The following is a 21,512-nucleotide window of genomic DNA, read 5'->3' as shown; positions in this document are numbered from 1 at the left end:
TATTCTTGCCTCTTTTGTTGATGATTATTGACCATAAGTATTTTGGTTTATTTCTGGGCTCCCTATTTTATTCCATTTATCCATATATCTGTTTTTGTGCCAATATCATGCTATTTTGATGGCTGTAGCTTTGTAGTATTATCTAAAGTCTGAGGATTATGCCTCCTGTTTTGTTCTCTTTCCTCAGGATTGCTTTGGCAATTCTGGGTCTTTTATGGTTCCTTATACATTTTAGAATTATAACACTTTCTTTTTTAATGTGAGAGAATGATAAATGGTGATGATGGTAGCTAACACTTTTTATAGTACTATGCACTTTTCTGATGTATATAATGTGTATATGCTATTATATGGTATGAATATATTATATATTTTCTATATAACAAATAATCTATTAATCTTTTTAATAACTTTGTATGGTTGGTATTATCATCATTTTGTACATGGGGCACAAAAAATACAGGCAATTTACTCAGGTTCCATAGTTAATAAATAATGAAATGGGATTTGACCCAGAACTGCAGACCTGCTGGGAGGAGGATGAATCCTCCTAATTACTCTTTCCTACATGATGTATAAGACAAAGTCATGAATTGATGATAAAAGAGATAAAGGAAGATTGTTAAATGTATGAAATAATGGGAGACGATGGGAGAGTGCTGGAGGACCATGGTGAGATTTTCTGGTGGTGGTGAATACTCCTTTGAGTTTTTTGTTTTTGTGTAAATACTCCTTTTTGTTTTGTGATTGAACTGTTTCTGTGATATGCTGTATGAATCCAGATGAAAGTAACTAGTTGTGTTCATTAGGGCTACAGTGGTTTTGTTTTTATTTTGTTTTGGCAGGGAAGTTGAGGATGTTTGCAAAGGAATAGCAAATCAAGAGTATAAATCTAAATTTATCCTCATTTTATTCGCCTTCACTGCATTTCCACCAGGAATTATTGGATTACTATGGGTTAGCAAAAATTTATAACAGTGCATCAAACTGATTCCATAAAATTAAAGTTGAAAGAAAAAAAAGTATTTAAAAGGAGGAAACAAAAAATGCTATATGGCTAGTTACCTAAAATATGATAATGTGCTCTTTTTGGGGAAGTTATAGAAATTCTTCTAATTTACAAAAGTATGTTCTGAACATACCTACATTTGGTGAATCTTCTAGGGCCACTAGTAATATTATTCTCCAGGCACATTTCTGAGATTTCCTGTATATTTTCCAAGCCATATGGAGCAAAGTGCATTTTTCCTACACATTTGCTGTAGTTTTCCTTAAATTCTTTAATTTCTTAAAACTATTTCCCATATCTACCTCAACTTTGTTAATGGACACTAGCAAAGTTACAATTGCATGGAAATTAATGTTGATTAAAATAGATTTTCTATCATTTATATAGGAAAGACGTGATACATAATTGCTCATAAAATTTAAGCAGCGATGGTGTGTAAATTGATTCCTTTAAGAGAAATGTGCTGTTTTAAGGTCACTGTTTCATGCATGCATCATTCATTACCCATGGTGACACTATATTGCCTATTCAAAGTTATCTCAAAGCCAGAAACAAATAAATAGCTAGGTCTAAGCTAGTGAGAAATGTGGTTTATTAGCATTTTTACAGATTCTTGCAAGTAAAGTTTTGCTAAATGGATCCACATGGGAATGGTCTTGAATAGATAATTTTCTCTGCAAAATCTTTCATTGTAGGATCAAAGATTATGAATTTTATAGCCATAGACAATGTTAAATTTATTTTATTCCAATCTCAGATACACATATTTATTTCTGAGTTTTATGCAAAATCAGCTACCATATATTACATGTAAATGTTGGTTCATGCCTATATTTTGAAGTGGAATCAGAAATCAATATAAGATTTTTGAAAGAGCTTACCTAGTAAATACTAAAATTTATTCATATGTCAGAATTTATTGTGAGGAAAACTAATATTTGGGGGGGACATTTACACATGTCTATCAGAAGCAGTGGCTATAATTTATTAACCCTAAAATATGTTGATGGTCTTAAGCATTATGCAAATTAAGATCTTTTTCATGTCACTTGACTTTGACAAAGACTTATCAGAATAAGGGCAGGAGCTCACTCAATATTGACATGAACAAAATCAAGGGACTTTGCTGCTGAAACCCAAATAGGTCTGATAGGTAAAGTGGAGACCCCAGAGTGAACCCTTCCAGGCATCTGAGCAGTAAAGCAGAGCAAAAACTAAGAGTGAGGTGCCAGGAAGTCAAAGCAGTTATGATAATTCCTGTAGCGGATACAAGTTAGTATTCAGTAACTCATTTACTGAACATATGGTACCTACCTACAGTGTACCAGGCAATCTTTTAGAGATTTGGAGCAGAGCAATGACAACCTCCAACAATGCTATGGATCTCACATTCTAGTGAGGGTAGAGAAAATATGAACATAGTAAATAAGTAGCTGTTGGAAAGTGATAAATGCTATAGGGAAAATAAATGAAATAAAAGCATTAGGCAAGAGGGATCAGAGCTCTCGAGTGTGGGTCAGTTCATTTTAAGTAGGATGATTAGTACAGGTCTAAAAGAATGGTCTCAAGATGGTATTGCACAGCCTTGAAGGAAGCGAGAGTATTAGCCATGCAGATATTTGGAGGAAGAGATGGCTCTGGGTGCAAAGGCTGTGAAGTGGGACTGTGCCTGACTTGCTCCTTAGAAAGGGTCAGAGTATGTGGGGTAAAGTGATTCAGGGAGAGGGTACCTGTCATGGGGTCCGAGAGGTGCTGGCAGGACTATTTTTCTGTAGCTTTCTTCTTCCCTACGCTGTTTATATCCTTCTCTGTATTTTTTCTTTTTTCCTAGTTCTACAAGGAAGGAGCTAGCATGATAGGCTGTGCCATGGATAAGTGGAGGCAGAAGGGAGAGAAGTAGAAGTTGGATTATGTAGGATAGATAGATGGGAGAACATGGTGGGGTGGGGGTGGGGGAGAATGGCTGCATGTTCCCTGATAGAGTGTAGAGAGAAAGCCAGGGCTAGACAGATTTGGATGGAATCCTTCCTCTATCACCAACTGGCTACCTGACCCCCCCAAAGCATGACTTTGCCAAACTTTCATCTCCTGGATGATAAAAATGGGCATGATAACCTAAAATCAGCATGTAAACTCTTGGGCACAGGGCTGGACATAAAGCAGATATTCATGGCAAGAGGTCTTCTTTCCTTTTCTGTTTTGGCTCACTGGCATTGTCACTGATTTCAGCCTAGAGGTTATTATCTTCTTCTGAAAATAATCTTTGTTCTTTTTTTTTTTTTTTTTTGTCTTTTTTTTGCTATTTCTTGGGCCGCTCCTGCGGCATATGGAAGTTCCCAGGCTAGGGGTCGAATCGGAGCTGTAGCCACCGGCCTACGCCAGAGCCACAGCAACGCGGGATCCGAGCCGCGTCTGCAACCTACACCACAGCTCACGGCAACGCTGGATCGTTAACCCACTGATCAAGGGCAGGGACCGAACCCACAACCTCATGGTTCCTAGTCGGATTCGTTAACCACTGCGCCACGACGGGAACTCCTGAAAATAATCTTTGGATTTGAGTCAAAGAACCATAATTCTGGCCATATATCGATAAAAGACTATTGAAACAGTTATATAGAATGAACTGCACTCACAAAGATAATAAGAAATGTATTTTAAACTTTTTCCCACTGCACACTCAAACTTGTTTTAAGGATTTTCTTTCTTTCTTTCTTTCTTTCTTTCTTTTTTCTTTTTTTTTTTGGTCACTCCCCATTGAATAAAACCTACAGAAAATTCCAGGCCTTATCTGGTCACTTTGAGCACATGTCTGTGTCAGGTGGGCTAACTACAGTGGAAAACAAGTTCTGGTGGTCTTATTATTTTCTTGCCTATGCTCCCCCCCCTCCCCCCCCCACCATTTGACTGTCTCTGAGAGACAGCAGAGGTAAGGGGCAGGTAAGTTCTTAGCTAGATTGCTTTGAGCTGGTGTTAGTGTTCCCTGCTTCTGGTAGAGGTTTAAAACTGACACTTTTCTTCTGGGATGATTTTGGGATTCTCTAGAGACCCTGCCATATTGGGGATCTTTCTCTTAAAGATCCTTTGAAACAGATTACTTTATCTGTTTCAGTAAGCCATTTATATGTCCTGCTCAGCCCTGAGGCACCAAGTAGGACACTCCCAGCCCCCTCTGCCAGGGTCTCCTCACACCCTCATGCGGCTCTCTTGGACAAGATCTAAATGAGGCCCCAGTTTGCCTTACTTGCTCAGGTGGCCCACCTTTGTTCCACAAGAAGTAGTCCTGCCTGTTCTGTCTCAACAAACTCCATGAACGCTGGTCATCTTTCATATCTTCCTTAGCATTCAGACCAGCTAGAACTCTCAAGTTTTAGATTTTTTAAATTTGAGTCCAACACCAATAAGTACATTATCGAAGATCTAGGAGATACATGGTTTCTTGAGGCAAATTTTCCTAGTCTTAAAATGAGCTCAAATGCCACCACTATCCTCTAATGACAGTAGAATGGAACTCATAGCCCATGGATGATTTTCTGTGGACAAATCTTTAAAGCTCCAACGTTTTAGCCTCAATACTTTAAACCCTGAAGAAGTGAGAAGCCAAGAGTCAGAAACTAGCATTCTGCCATCTCCTTTCTAAGTCCTGGATGGCAGTCTTACTGCTGGAGTAAGTAGGAATTTTCACTTTGGCACTTGGCCAAACAAAGACTAAAATTATTCCTTTTCACATCTTCTTACACCATCTTCTTGAGAACCAAAATAGTGTGTTATAGAATAAAATGTTCTGATATAAAACATCTCTCAACTATACATGTCACAAATAGAAACAAGTGTCAGAAGAAAAAAATCTTAGCTCCTAGAAAGGCTGTAAGAGTATCCAGTAAGGTGCCAAGTGGAAGAATTGCAATCATATTGTTCCTGTCATATGTATTTAGTGTTTGTTTTAAATACTAAAACCACATCTAACCCTCTCTATCAGCATCACTTATGCTTGTGAGACTAACATAAGTATATTTCATATTCCAGGTGACACAATTATTTCCTTGGGACAATGATGTTTTATATATTTCACTGAGTATTTGAAAATGAGTCTTTTCTGCACAACTTTCAATATTATGAGATTCAAATCAGTGTATTCTTTTCAAAATAATTACCTAGATAAGTGAACTTTCCTCTATTGAGGATAGATTTTATCTATTTGTTTTTTGAATGACTGAATGTTGCTTGTATCCAGTTCGAATGGAGTCTGTGATCAAACTGGAAAATAACATTTGTGGGGAAAATTAAAGATATGACTTTAATATGATTAAACTAGTTTCTAGTGAATATGGTAAGAATTCTAAAAAGAGGTATTATAAATAGTAATATGGAAAAGCAGCATCCTTGAAGGAAAAGTGTTGCTTTTCAAGGTGATTATTTTTGAGAATACAGCACTAACTTTGAAATTTCTCATGAGATTAATATTATTTATCATCTTGGCTCATAAGTAATATGTGAAAAGCTAAAACAAAGATACTGAATATTACTGGCATTGAAGCCTTTATACTTAGAATAGTTTCATCTTGATTTTCAATTTGTGCTTGATTTTAAAAGGAAACCTATATCTGATTCAATTCCTTAGAACTCATAGTCTCTCTATTTCTAGCTCTCATTCATTTGTAGTACTCAAAAGGCATATAATAATTAGGTGAAACTCAGAAATATTCTCTACTCTTCTTTTTTTCTTATGTATGTCACTCAGAGTTACTACTAGCATATTTTATAAATGTTAAATCCAGAAATAAAGATGACACCTACTGGATATTAAATATCTGTACTAGATGAAAAAAATCAGTTTGCTTTTAGATAACATTGCCAGTGTTTTCTTGGTACAGCAGTGTAGCATTACTTAGATACAAACAATGTAGGGCTGTTTAAAAATACTAACTGTTGTCAGTAATAAATATCTTTCCTGGAAACCAACCATAATATTAATGAAAAGTGGGCTCAAGCAAAGCAAGTGTAGTTTTCACCTATTTCAATGGCATGGACTCTAATAAATAAACATAAAAGGAATTACGTAAAATACAAATTCTAGGCAACAAATAAAGAAAACATACCCACTCCTACAATAAAACTGCTATATTTTAGTTTTATCAGACTGAATTTAATTAGTTTGCTTTTTGGTCTACATGTCAGAAATTAAATGACTTCCCTTCTATGAATTTACTTTCCATATAATTTCTAATCTTTGGAGTATATTTAAAAAGTTGAGTCTATGACTTTTTCTTATAATAAATTTATTTATAGATTGGTTTCAAATTAATTGAAATTGGAAAGAAAAGTTATCCAGGGAGATTGTAATAAAATTTGACACAAATAAATTTAAAGAGAGCTATCTGATGGTTGCTTGTCATGAAGAGGAGTGATGAAATTCTTTCAATCTTTTTTCTCTCTCCAAGAAACTATAAGGATGTAGTTCCCATCGTGGCGCAGTGGTTAACGAATCCGACTAGGAACCATGAGGTTGCGGGTTCGGTCCCTGCCCTTGATCAGTGGGTTAACGATCCAGCGTTGCCGTGAGCTGTGGTGTAGGTTGCCGACGCGGTTCAGATCCCGCGTTGCTGTGGCTCTGGCGTAGGCTGGAGGCTACAGCTCCGATTCGACCCCTAGCCTGGGAACTTCCATATGCCGCGGGAGCGGCCCAAAGAAAGAGCAAAAAGACAAAAAAAAAAAAGAAAGAAACTATAAGGATAAAAACCATTTACTTAAAAAAACTTTACATTTAAAATCTATTTATTATTCACGCATTAGTACAAAGCATTGTAGTAGAAAATGCAGTTGACTCACTAACACCCATTCCCTCCCAGATTATTTTTTTGAACCAATATAGTAATTCCCTTTTTATGGCCAATAATTAGTTCAGGAATGGATGTGTGATCCAAATCTTGTGAAGAGAAGCCAACTGAGGAGTCTGGAAAAAAAATTTCTTTCTCTTAAATGACAGCAACAAGAAGAAAGAGCTTCTCATTTTTCACTGGAATAACAGATGTCAGCAATTTTGGATCCATATTGCTACCTACATGAATATGAAGTTGGTACTAAGGATTGCAGATCAGATCAAGGACAGTGGAGGCATAGTGGACAACTCAAGCACCAACTCTGACAGCCCATACCTTACAAAGGTCTTCCAGTTACATAATAAATTATCGGGTTCCTTTTTTTCTGTTTGTTTACTTATTATTTACATCCTCACTAGAACCTAAGCACTATAAAGCAAGGACACTGTTTTGCTCCTGGTTGTATCTTCAAAGCCTAGAGTGGCTGGTTCTTGGTAGGTATTTAGTATTTGTCAAGTAAATAAAGAAGTAACAAACTTTATGGGAGTTCCCATTGTGGCTCAGTGGTAATGAACCTGACTAGTATCCATGATGATGCAGGTTTGATCCCAAGCCTCACTCAGTGGGTTAAGGATCTGGCATTCCATGAGATACCACCTCACACAAGTCAGAATGGCCATGATTAATAAATCAACAAATAACAAGTGCTGGAGGGGCTGTAGAGAAAAGGGAACCCTCCTGCACTGCTGGTGGGAATGTCAACTGGTACAGCCACTATGGAGAACAGTTTGGAGATACCTTAGAAATCTATACATAGAACTTCCATATGACCCCGCAATCCCACTTTTGGGCATCTATCCGGACAAAACTCTACTTAAAAGAGACACGTGCACCCGCATATTCATTGCAGCACTATTCACAATAGCCAGGATGTGGAAACAACCCAAACGTCCATCAACAGATGATTGGATTCGGAAGAGGTGGTATATATACACAATGGAATACTACTCAGCCATAAAAAAGAATGACATAATGCCATTTGCAGCAACATGGATGGAACTAGAGAATCTCATCCTGAGTGAAATGAGCCAGAAAAACAAAGACAAATACCATATGATATCACTTATAACGGGAATCTAATATCCAGCACAAATGAACATCTCCTCAGAAAAGAAAATCATGGACTTGGAGAAGAGACTTGTGGCTGCCTGATGGGAGGGGGAGGGAGTGGGAGGGATCGGGAGCTTGGGCTTATCAGACACAACTTAGAATAGATTTACAAGGAGATCCTGCTGAATAGCATTGAGAACGTTGTCTAGATACTCATGTTGCAACAGAAGAAAGGCTGGGGGAAAAATGTAATTGTAATGTATACATGTAAGGATAACCTGACCCCCTTGCTGTACAGTGGGAAAATAAAAAAAAAAAAAAAAAAAGGATCTGGCATTGCCGTGAGCTGTGATGTAGGTCGAAGACATGGCTCAGATCCTGCATTTCTGTGGCTATGGGGTAGGCCAGCAGCTGCAGCTCCGATTTAACCCCTAGCCTAGAAACTTCCATATGCCGCAGTTGTAGCCCTAAAAAGACAAACAAAGAAGGAAGGAAAGGAGGAAGAAAGGACCAATTTTATAACTTAAAGACAGCTTGAATCAGGATTTTCTTTCTGGTATCTAAAAGCATACTAATTGGTCAAACCATTTGCTAGTGTCCATAAAAAATTATTATGCTAGTTATGAAGTTTGACTTACAGCACAGCAAGAGAATGTCTACAAATGGGTGAAGAAACTCAATCTATTTTAGAGATATTATAGAAATATGAGCAAATGAGTGCAGATATTGATGTTGTTAGGAGCCAGTTTCTCACTGTGGTAGAAAAAAAAAGATACAAACATGGAAGAAGGAAAAACCTATGACATTGAATTGGACTTGGAGAGGTCATTAAAATACATATGTGTGACACCATGAACAAAAATAAATTCAAAATTGAAGACATAAATTTAAAAATTGAAACTATAAAACTGTGCAGCAGAAATCGACAAAACATTGTAAATCAACTATAATAAATATCTTTAAAAAACTACTGTATAGCGCAGTGAACTATATCTAGTCCCTTGTGATGGAACACGACGGAGGATAATGTGAGAAAAAGAATGTGTGTGTGTATATATTTGTGTGTGTGTATGCATATATATGTATATATGTGTGTATATATATGTATATATGTGTATATATATGTATATATATGGCTGGGTCACTTTGCTGTGCAGCAGAAATTGACAGAACATTGTAAATCAACTATAATAAAATATCTTAAAAAGAATCCATAAAACTTCTAGAAGAAAACAGAGGCAGTATCTTTTTCACATTAGTCTTATTAAATTTTTTTTGGATCTGCGTCCTCAGGTGTGGGAAACAAAAGCAAAAATAAACAAATGGGACTATATCAAACTAAAAAGCTTTTGCATAGTAAAGGAAATAATCAACAAAATGAAGTCTGCCTACTGACTGGGAGATGATATTTGCAAGTGATAAATCTAGCAATGGGAAAATGTCCAAAATACACAAAGAGCTTACACAACACAACATTGTAAAACAACCCAATTGAAAAATGGGCAGAAGATCTGAATAGACATTTTTCCAGAGAAGACATACAGGTAGAAAACAGTCACATGAAAATATGTTCAACGTCACTAATCATCAAGGAAATGCAAACCAAAACCACAATGAAATATCATCTCACACCTGTCAGAATGGCTTTTTATCAAAAATGACAACAAATAAGTGTTGGCAAGTATGTGGAAAAAAGGGAATTTAATTGCACCCTTGGTGGGACAGCCACTATGGAAAACAGTATGGAGATTCCTCAAGAAATTAAAAATAGAACTATCATGCAATCTGGCAATTTCACTCCTGGTTATTTATCTGGAGAAAATGAAAATACTAATTGGAAAGGACATATGAATTTCTATGTTTACTGCAATGTTATTTATAATAACAAAAATATGGGTCCAACCTAAGTGCCTATCAATAGACAAATGGATAAAGAAGATGCAGTATATGTAAATGTATGTATAATGGCGTATTAGCCATAAAAAAGAATGAAATCTTGCCATTTGCAACAACATGGCTAGACCCAAAGGGTACTATGCTAAGTGAAGTAAATCAGACTGAGAAAGACAAATACTGTATGATTTCACTTATGTGTGGAATCTAAAAAAAACCCAAAAAACCAAATGAACAAACAACAAAATAGAAACAGAGCCATAGGTTCAGAGAACAAACAGGTGGTTACCAGAATGGAGGGGGTGGTGAGGGGAGGAGAGATACAGGTGAGGGGGATTAAGAGGTACAAACTTCCATTTGCAAAATAAATGAGCCATGTGTATGAAATGTACACTGTAGGAAGTATAGTAAAAAACTATGTAGTACTTTTGCATGGTGATAACTAGATTAAACGTGGTGATCACTTGGAAATGTATAGAAATATCTAGCCACTATATACTGTGACAGGAATTAACATAGTGTTTTAGGTCAATTATATTTCAAAAAAACTCATAGAAGAAGAGATCAAATTTGTGACTACGGAGTTCCTGTTGTGGCTCAGCGGTAACAAACCCGATAGTATCTGTGAGGATGCAGTTTCAATCCCTGCCCTCGCTCAGTGGGTTAAGGATCTGGAATTGCTGTGAGCTGTGGTGTAGGTCGCAGGTGTGGTTCGAATCTGGTGTGGCTGTGGCATAGGCCAGTAACTCTATCGCCAATCAGACCCCTGGCCTGAGAACTTCCATATGTCATGGGTGTGGCCCTAAAAAGACAAAAAAAAAATGTGATTATATCAATAATCTTTGGATGGAGCAGTTTACTTGTTAATCAGTTGAAGGCCTTAAGAGACTAGACCAAGGTCTTTTTATTTTTTCCACTTCCAAACTGCCTTCAAACTTAAGATGCAACATCAACTCCTGTTAGAATTTCTAGCCCCAAAGCCTGCCTGCTCTCAATCACAGGCATAAAAGCCCCCAAAACTGTGTGAGCCAATTCTTTCAAATAAAACTTTCTGTCATAATATACCCATTATTGCTTCTATTCTTTGGAGAACACCGACTAATATAGCCTTTATACAGAACTAGAGACATTTTGGAACAGGCACAGAAACATGATGGTGTGAGGATAGGACACTGAAACCAGGGAAGATAAAGCCAAGTTAATAATTCAAAGGGAAACAGAGAAAGAGGTGGAAAATAGGTCAGAGAAGATCACAAAATGGGTATTTCCATCGTGGTGCAGCAAAAATGAATCCAACTAGGGACCATGAGGTTTCAGGCTCAAGCCCTGGCCTTGCTCAGTAGATTAAGGATCCAGCATTGTCATGAGCTGTGGTGTAGGTCACAGAGGCGGCTCAGATCCTGTGTGGCTGTGGCAGCAGCTGTAGCTCCAATTAAACCCCTAGCCTGGAAACCTCCATATGCCACAGGTGTGGCCCAAAAAAGGAAAAAAAAAAAAAGATCACAAAATGAGTAATTAAAGACATCCAATACCTAACTAAGAGTAGGTATAAGTCCAGAAAAAGGACAATAATAAAAGAAAGGACAAAATTGTCAAAAGAATGTATCAAGGAAAGTATGTCATTCTTAAGATTGAAAAGACATCTAATGGTCCCAGGAATATGAATGAGAAATACCTCCAACAAGTCACATCACAAGACGAATGCCAGGGTAAAGAGAAGTTGCTATGGCTTCCAAAGTGAAGGATAGATCAATAAGCAAAATATGGGATTCAGAATTTCATCACACTTTTAGTTGACAACTCTGTATACTAGAATTAAATACTTTCAACATCTTGATGACAGTGCTTTGTAATATTGCCTGAAGTCAGGAGAGTTATGCCTCTTGCTTGGTTTTTGTTCCTCAGAATTGCTTTGGCAATTCCGGGTCTTTTGTGATTACATATAAATTTTTGGATTGTTTCTTCTAGTTCTGTGAAAAATATCATGGGTAATTTGATAGGGATTACATTGAATTTGTAGATTGCTTTGGGTAGTAAGGCCATTTTTACAATATGAATTTTTCCAACACAGGATCATGGAATATCTTTCCATTTCTTTACATCTTTTTTAATTTCCTTGATTAATGTTTTATAGTTCTCAGCATATAGGACTTTCACCTCTTTGGTCAGGTGTATACCCAGGTATTTGATTTTTTGGGGTGCAATTTTAAAGGGTATTGAATTTTTGTGTTCCTTTTCTAATATTTCATTGTTAGTATACAGAAATGTGACTGATTTCTGAATGTCAATCTTATGTCCTGCTCCTTTGCTGAATTTGTTGATCAGTTTGAGTAGTTTTTGGGTTGAGTCCTTAGGGTTTTCTATATACTGGTACCAAAACAGACATACTGACCATGGAACAGAATAGAGAAATCAGAAATAAACCCAGACACCTATGATCAATTAGTCTTTGACAAAGAAAGCAAGAACATACAATGGGAAAAAGACAGTATATTCAGCAAGAATTTCTGGGAAACCTGGACAACTACATGCAAATCAGTGAAACTGGAACACACCCTCACACAATGCATGAAAATAAACTCAAAATGGCTGAAAGACTTAAATATAAGACAAGACACCATCAAACTCCTAGAAGAGAACATAGGCAGAACATTCTCCGACATCAACCTTACAAATGTTTTCTCAGGTCAGTCTCCCAAAGCCACAGAAATCAAAGCAAAAATAAACCAATGGGACCAAATCAAACTGACAAGCTTTTGCCCAGCAAAGGAAACCAAAAAGAAAACATAAAGACAATTTACAGAATGGGAGAAAATAGTTACAAATAATGCAATTGACAGGGCTTAATCTCTAAAATATACAAAGAACTTAATACAGCTCAACAACAAAAAAAACTAACAACCCAATGGAAAAATGGGCAAAAGACCTGAATAGACATTTCTCCAAGGAAGATATACAGATGGCCAAAAAGCACATGAAAAAAATGCTCAACATCCCTGATTATTAGAGAAATGCAAATCAAATTTACCATGAGATACTACCTCACACCAGTCAGAATGGCCATCATTAATAAGTCCACACATAACAGATGCTGGAGGGGGTGTGGAGAAAAGGGGACCCTCCTGCATTGTTGGTGGGAATGTAAGCTGGTACAACCACTATGGAGAACAGCATGGAGGTACCTTAGAAAATTGTACATAGAACTACCATATGACCCAGCAACTCCACTCTTGGGCATATATCCAGACAAAACCTCCCTTAAAAGAGACAAATGTACCCGCATGTTCATTGCAGCTCTATTCACTATATCCAAGACATGGAAACAACCCAAATGTCCATTAACCTGCATGTTCATTGCAGCTCTATGCACTATATCCAAGACATGGAAACAACCCAAATGTCCATGGATTAGGAAGAAGTGGTCTATATACACAATGGAATGTTACTCAGCCATGAAAAAGAACGACATAATGCCATTTGCAGCAACATGGATGGAACTAGAGACTCTCATACTGAGTGAAATAAGTCCAAAAGAGAAAGACAAATACCATATCACATATCTGGTGTCTAATATACAACACAAATGAACCTTTCCACAGAAAAGAAAATCATGGACTTGGAGAATAGACTTGTGGTTCCCTGGGGGAAAGGGGGGGGGAAGGAATGGGGTGGATTGGGAACTTGGGGTTAATGGATGCAAACTGTTGCTTTTGGAATGGATTAGCAATGAGGTCCTGCTGTGTAGTGCTCAGAACTTCGTTTATTTACTTATGACACAGCATGATACTGGGAGAAAAATGAATACATACATGTATGTGTAATTGGGTCACCAGGCTGTACAGTAGCAAAAAAACTGTATTGGGGATAAAACAATAAAAAAAAAAAACTTTCAAATTTCTGAGGGAAAAAAAATTTTTTTAATAGACTTCTATACCCAGATTTAAAAAAGAAACAAATCAAACATAAGGCTAAGATAAAAACATTTTTAGGCATATAATAGTAGTAATATCTTGAGAAAGAGGATGTTCTTCATTCAGCAAATTGAGGGATTAAATAAAAACTGAAAGGAAAAGGGCCCAGAAAAGAAGGCTCCTAGAGAAAGCAGCAGCCAAGGGAAGTTCCTGGAAAGTAGCTGTTCTCCAAGTCAACAATGTCTGCAAATGAGAACAGAAAATGGCATGAGGAAGGGAAGGGGGCAGTACAGGAAGTAAATACAAGTGGTAGATTATTTAGGATGTTTGAATATTAGGAGAAAGTTAGTGATAGATGTTTACAAATTCATAGCAGCATGAAATAACCATTATGCATATACAGAAAACTAAGCCAATGAGAAAATGGATAACTCTAGCAGAAAGAAAAAAGTTGAGCAAGAAGGGAGATCCAAGGAGGGAACAACATATACTGTTTTATTTTTATTTATTTTTTTGTCTTTTGTCTTTTTAGGGCCACACCAAGGCATATGGAGTTTCCCAGGCTAGGGGTTTAATTGTTGCTGCAGGCCTACACCAGAGCCATAGCAATGCCAGATCCATAGCCGTGTCTGCGACCTACACCACAGCTCATGGCAACACCGGATCCTTAACCCACTGAGCGAGGCCAGGGATCGAACCTGCAACCTCATGGTTCCTAGTCAGATTTGTTTCTGCTGCACCACGACGGGAATTCCATATACTGTTTTAATAATGTAGGTTGTGACTACTGCTCTAACTAAAAAGAACCCTAACTGATACAACTATTTTGAGTGAGGTTGGAGGAAGGGGAGAGTAGGGAGAAATTGTCTTTCCTACCATAGGAGAAGCCAAGCAATAATGACAAAAAATGTGAAGTTAACAAGAAATATTGTAAATTTCCTATTTAGAAAAATTGATATAAACTTCAGAAGAAACAGCTAAATACTTGAAAGTGGTTGCCCCTGGGTTAACAACTGGTAAAAAGGGAGGGACAGGCCAGAAGATAGTTTTGAATATCAAGATTTTTCTTACTATTAGTATAATAAATGTATTGACAATGTTTGATTTTTAAACCTGGGTAAATATATCTTCATTTTAAATTAATTTTTAAGAAGTAATAATATGCATCTCATGCATATGTAATGAGAAATATTATTTCAATGATTACTTATGGAGGATAATAATCATTTCAATATGGTTTGCCCTTTATAGGGCATTTTTATTCTTTGAACTATAAACATGTAAAATTATGACTGAATGATGAATGGAATGATGAGAACTAAAAAGTATGCATCATGGGGCCACTATACTAGTCATGGGCTTCTTTTATACAAGAGAAGAATATAATTATTGTTTTGCTTAAGCTGAATTTCTCAATCTTACCTGATACATATAATATGAAATAAATTGTTTTTCTTTCTCCCAAGATTAAGAGTACTTAAGTTTTAATGTAGAATTAAAAGGAATAGAAACAGAGTAGTAGTATAGTAAGGAGAGTGTTTAAGATTATAGTAATAGAGTGTTTAGGACTTGTGCCTTGCATTTTATCCTAAATAAACCACAGCTAACTTTCTGATAAAATATACTGTATAAACAAAAGCCAATTTTGAATGTAAGTTATTAGCATGATGTTAGAAGCAACGGAATCATTGTGAAGTGTCCTTAAGTAGAATCATAGAAGTTGATGGGAATATGAGTAATATATGTTACAAGCATTACTGCCTGGTTTATACATACTTGCAAAGTAGGAAAATGAAGCTAGCTATGTGCAGGAGTATATTTAACTAAAATTCAGTTAATGGATTTATTGAGAATATTGCTCCTGTCAAATTCTATTGGCATTGATGGCTAAATAGTAAATTTGAAACTATTGCACAATTATGAAGTCTAGATGGAACTTGCAGTTTATTAAAAACTCATTTTAAGAGAAATAGCTGTTTTACTTTATTGAAAGTTCTATTTGTGTTCATGTTTCTAATGCACTGTATTTCCCAAGTGACCTCTTCTGAGAAGATGTATGTAAAGTGTTTTTTTTAAGGAGCCATGACTTAGGGGAATGTTATCTGTGCCTATGCATCTTTTAAAAATGTTTTAAAAACAGTTTTATTGAGATATAATTTACACATTATGAAAGTCATCATTTTAAAAGTACAGTTTGATGCTTTAAAATATACTCACCAAATTGTGTAATTATCACTATGATCTAATATTGGAAAATTTTCAAGAAGAAAACTCAAGAAGAAACTCTAGGGAGTTCCTGTTGTGGCTCAGCGGGTTAAGAACCCAACTAGTATCCACAAGGATGCGGGTTCTATCCCTGGTCTCACTCAGTGGGTTCGGGGTCCGGTATTGCTGTAAGCCTCGGTGTAGGTTGTGAATGTGGCTTGATCCCACATAGGCTGGCAACTGCAGCTCCGGTTTGACTCCTAGCCTGGGAACATCCATATGCCACAGATGTGGCCCTAAAAAGAAAAAGCAACCTTAAAAGATACCCATTAGCTATTTCATCACCTCAAAAACATACCCATTAGCAAGCACTCCCGCCAGCCCTGTCCCTGTTCCTGAGAGCCAGCAAACTACTTTCTGTCAATACAGTTTGGTTGTTTGTGTCCAAACTCTTTTACTTACCCTGTTTTTTTTTTTTCTTTTTTCAATATTCTACCACATACCTTATTGTTTTTTATTGCTGCATAATACTATGTTGTATGGATATACTATATTTTGTATGTCTGTGCATAACCTAAAGGACAATTTGGATTGTTTCCACTTTTCGATTTTTATAAATAGTGCTGTTATGAACATTTGTGTACATGCTTTTGTGTGGACTTGTGTTTTCATTTCTCTTGGGTATATACCTAGGAGTGGAAATACTAGGTTATGTAATTCTGTTTTTAATATTTTGAGTCATTTTTTTTCTCATGGTAGCGACACCATCTTAAATCATTACAAATAATGTTTAAGTATTCTAATGTCTCTACATATTTGTTGACATTTGCTATTGTCTTTTTTCATTATGGTCATCCTAGTGGGTGTGGAGTGGTATCTCACTGTGGTTATGACATACATTTCCTTAATAGCTAATGATATTGAGCATCTTTTTATGTGTTTATCAGGCATTTGTGTATATTCTTTGGAAAATTGTCTATTTTTTCAGTTTTTTTCCCATTTTTTAGAGTTGTATTGAAGTATAGTTGATTTACAATGTTGGGATAATTTCTGCTGTACAACACAGTGATTCAGTAATACATGTACACACATCTATTCTCTTTCAGATTCTTTTCCCACATAGATTATTACAGAATATCGAGGAGAGTTCTCTGTGCTAAATAGCTGGTCCCTGTTGGCCAATTATTGCATATACCTTAGTGTGCATATGCCAATCCTAAACCCCCAGTCCATCCCCCCTCCCCATCTGTCCCTTTGGGTAACTATAAATTTTTCAAAGTCTGTGAGTCTTTTATGGAAATAAATTCATTTGCATCCTTTTTTTATATTCCACATATAAGTTATATGATATCTGTCTTTCACAAAATTCACTTAGTATGGTAATCTCTAGGTCCATCCATGTGGTCACAAATGGCATTACATCATTCCTTTTTATGGCTGAGTAATATTCCATTGCATTTATGTACCATAGCTTCTTTTATCAATTCCTCTGTTGATGGACATTTAGGTTGCTTCCATGTCTTGGCTATTGTAAATAGTGCTGCAATGAACATTGGGGTTCATGTATCTTTTTGAATTATGGCTTTCTCCAGATAGATGCCCAGGAGTGGAATTGCTGGATCATATGATAGTTCTATATTTTGTTTTTTGAGGAACCTCCATACTGTTTTCCATAGTGGTTGTACCAATTTACATTCCCACCAACAGTGTAAGAGGGTTCCTCTTTCTCCACAACCTCTCCAGCATTTATTGTTTGTAGACTTTTTGATGATGGCCATTCTGGCTGCTGTAAAGTGATACCTCATAGTAGCTTTGATAACAATTAGCAATGTTGAGCATCCCTTCATATTTTTTTTTTTGCATCTGTCTGTCTTTTTTGGAGAAATGACTATTTAAATCTTATGCCCATTTTTTGATTGGGTTGTTTGTTTTTTTGATATTGAACTGCATGAGTTTGTATATTTTGGAGATTAATCCCTTGTTAGTAGTGCCATTCGCAAGGATTTTCTCCTATTCTGCAATTTATCTTTTTATTTTGTTTATGGTTTCCTTTGCTGTTCAAAAAATTTGATTAGGTCCCATTTGTTTATTTTTGTTTTTATTCTCAGTACTCTAGGAGGTGGAACTGAGAAGATAATGCTGTGTTTTATGTCAGACAGTGTTTTGCCTGTGTTTTCCCTCTAAAGATTTCTTAGTATCCAAACTTATATTTAGGTCTTTAATCCATTTTGAGTTTATTTTTTGTATATGGATTAGAGACTGTCCTAATTTCATTCTTGGATTTTTTTTTTCATCCAGTTTCCCCAGAACAATTTATTAAAGAGACCATGCACATGAAACCCTTTGTTCACCCTTCAAGAATGGAGTCTCTTTCCCCCACTCCTGTGGAGCTCTTGCACCCAAGCCCTGCTGGCCTTCAATGCCAAATACTTCAGGGGCTCCTCCTCCCAATGCCGACCCCCATGCTGGGGAACCTTATGTGGGGTTTGGAATGCTCACTCCTGTGGGAAAGCCTCTATGATATAGTTATTTTCCAGTCTGTGGGTAGCCCACCCAGTGGGTATGGGATTGCTTATATCCACAAAGCACCCCTCCTACTGTCTCTGTGTGGCTTCTTCTTTCCTGTGGGTGTAGGATATCTTTTGTTAGCCTCCAGTCTATTTTGTTGACGGTGGTTCAGCAGCTAGTTGTGATTTTGGTGTTTTTGTAAGAAGAGGTAAGCTTGAGTCTTTCTACTCCACCATCATGTCTGGAGTCTTATCAGTTGCTGTTCTTACTGAGGTTTACTTGTACATGATTACTTTTACTCTTGTTGGTTAAACATTCTCTTTGGATTTGATTCCAGTCAGTTTGACTTTGATGCTTCTAATTATCTTACTGAAATTTGTTGAGATTCTTGGTTGTGCCGATTAATAATTTTCCTCAAATTTGGGAAGATTTTGGCCTTTATTTATTTATTTATTTGTCTTTTTGCCTTTTCTAGGGCCGTACCCGCAGCATATGGAGATTCCCAGACTAGGTGTCCAATTGGAGCTGTAGCTGCTGGCCTACACCAGAGCCACAGCAATACCAGATCCAAGCCACATCTGTGACCTACACCACAGCTCCCAGCAACGCTGGATCCTTAACCTGCTGAGCAATGCCAGGGATTGAACATGCAACCTCATGGTTCCTAGTCAGATTTGTTAACCACTGAGGCACGATGGAAACTCCAATGGCCATTATTTATTTAAATATTCTTTTTGCCCTTCCTTTCCTCTTTTTCTAAGGATCCTTTCCTCTTTTTCTTTTTTTTTTTTTTGTCTTTTTTGTCTTTTGTTGTTGTTGTTGTTGCTATTTCTTGGGTTTTGTCTTTTGTTGTTGTTGTTGTTGCTATTTCTTGGGCCACTCCCGCGGCATATGGAGGTTCCCAGGCTAGGGGTTGAATCGGAGCTGTAGCCACCAGCCTACGCCAGAGCCACAGCAACGTGGGATCCGAGCTGCGTCTGCAACCTACACCACAGCTCACGGCAACGCCGGATCATTAACCCACTGAGCAAGGGCAGGGACTGAACCCGCAACCTCATGGTTCCTAGTCGGATTCGTTAACCACTGCGCCACGACGGGAACTCCCTTTTCCTCTTTTTCTAAGGATTGTATGTATGTTGGTACAATTGATATTGTCCTGTGGGTCTCTGAGGTGATGTTAATTTTCTTTATTCTTTTAATTTTTGCTTCCTCAGTTTGGACAATTGCAATTGACCTATTTTCAAATTCACTTATTCTTTTTTTATTTTTTATTTTTTGGTCTTTTCCAGGGCTGCACCCATGGCATATGGAGGTTCCCAGGCTAGGTGTCCAGTTGGAGCTGTAGCTGCCGGCCTATGCCATAGCCACAGCAACATGGGATCTGAGCTGCGTCTGTGACCTACACCACAGCTCTTGGCAAAGCCGGATCCTTAACCCACTGAGTGAGGCCAGGGATCAAACCTGCAGCGTCATGGTTCCTAGTCAGATTGGTTAACTCCTGAGCCATGATGGGAACTCCTTTATTTTTATTTTTTATTTTTTCACTTATTCTTTTTTATGCCAGTTCAAAACTGGTTGACTACCTCTAGTAAATGCTGTATTTTGATTTCATTTCTATTTTATTCTTTTTTTAAAAAAATAATCTCTGTATCTTCATCGATATTCTTTATTTGGAGACATAATTTTCATACTTTTTTGTAATTTTTTTTACTTTTCTCTAATTTTTTAGACATGTTTTCCTTGAGTTCTTTGAACATACTGAAAATGGCTGATTTGAAGTTTTTCTATTAAGTCCAATGTCTGGGATTCTTTATGGACAGTTTCTCAGAAGGCTTTTTATGTATGGTTCATACTTTTCATGTCATATTTTTGCTGCATATTGGACATTTTAAATAAAATAATGTGGCGATACTAGTAATCAGACATTACCTCAGGATTTTCTATGCATTTTGTCATTGTTGGAGTTTACTTTTTAGTGACTTTCTTGAACTAATTCTATAAAGTCTGTATTCTTTGTCATGTATAACCACTATCTTTGCTCAGTGAGATAAACTACCTTTAACTACTTTTATATTTCTCTGTAAAACAAATCTTTGAACAGAGAGGGTACTAATAAGAGAAAAAAAATGAAAAAAACAAAGGACAATAATGAAGCCAGGTGACGTGCTAAGGACATAAATCCATGCCACATTGCTCAGACCTCTAAAATCACTGTTCCTACACTGGGCTGAATTTAAAGAATAAGAATGTAGGGCTCCTGCATGCCAAAGTCAAAGGAAACCTGCTGAAATCTTCAGTTTGTCTGCTCTAAATCCTGAGAAATAAACTTAATTTTCTCTCCTTAATCTTACAACTTAAAAGAATATAGTAAAATGTAGTTGGAGATAAAAATGATTATTGAATCCTCATTTTTAAAGATCAGAACAATTATCTTGAAAGGAGTTAGCTGATTTTTCCCAGGTCACCAAAATCTTAGTGGCAGGGTTGAATTTTAAAATCAGGCTAATTTCCTTCACTATGCTACTTCCATTATAGCAGTCTATTATGTCAGTAGATAAAGCTTATTTTTTATTCCTTTGACTTAATACAATGTGATTACTCTTTGATGATTTTTTTGCACACTAGGTGTATAATTGAACTCAGACTGAAGATTTCCAATAAGAAATAGTTCTGTAGTTTTATAGCAGTAAAATAGGACAGAGCTTCCAGATAAAATGGAGAAATGTGTTTTACAGGTGGGTGGCCTATGGTTTTTATATGGGGTGCTAAATCATTTGATATATGGGCATTAGGATGAATGTAAAAGTGAATTATCTTTGCTTTGTAGCCATGATATGCCATTCATCTAAATATAAGCCTCTTTAAACTATTTTCTTCTTTCCATTTATTTCCCTTAAACATTGAAATGTGTTTTTCCAAGTTTCTAAGAAGTGTATTTAAAAAATTATTTCCCCTCAATAATCACAAACACTATCAAGCAACATATTTTAATGAATATTTATCATATTATTTTAAAAAATGAATAGGTTATAAAGATAGCTGCATAAATCTGAAATA

General features: G+C 36.6%; 1 long non-coding RNA gene across 1 annotated transcript in view; it reads left to right on the top strand.

The window, feature by feature from the left end:
• The window catches only part of LOC102165929 (uncharacterized), a 155,109-nt gene that overhangs the window by 60,504 nt on the left and 73,093 nt on the right, over window positions 1-21,512 (top strand). The window lies entirely within an intron of this gene.

Source organism: Sus scrofa, chromosome 5 (genome assembly GCF_054392235.1).
Source record: "Sus scrofa isolate SSC_HxYL_T2T_F1_AM1 chromosome 5, Sscrofa_HxYL_maternal_Yorkshire_Landrace_v2.0, whole genome shotgun sequence".
Classification (NCBI taxonomy): Eukaryota; Metazoa; Chordata; class Mammalia; order Artiodactyla; family Suidae; genus Sus; species Sus scrofa.
This window is presented reverse-complemented; position numbering and strand designations above follow the sequence as displayed.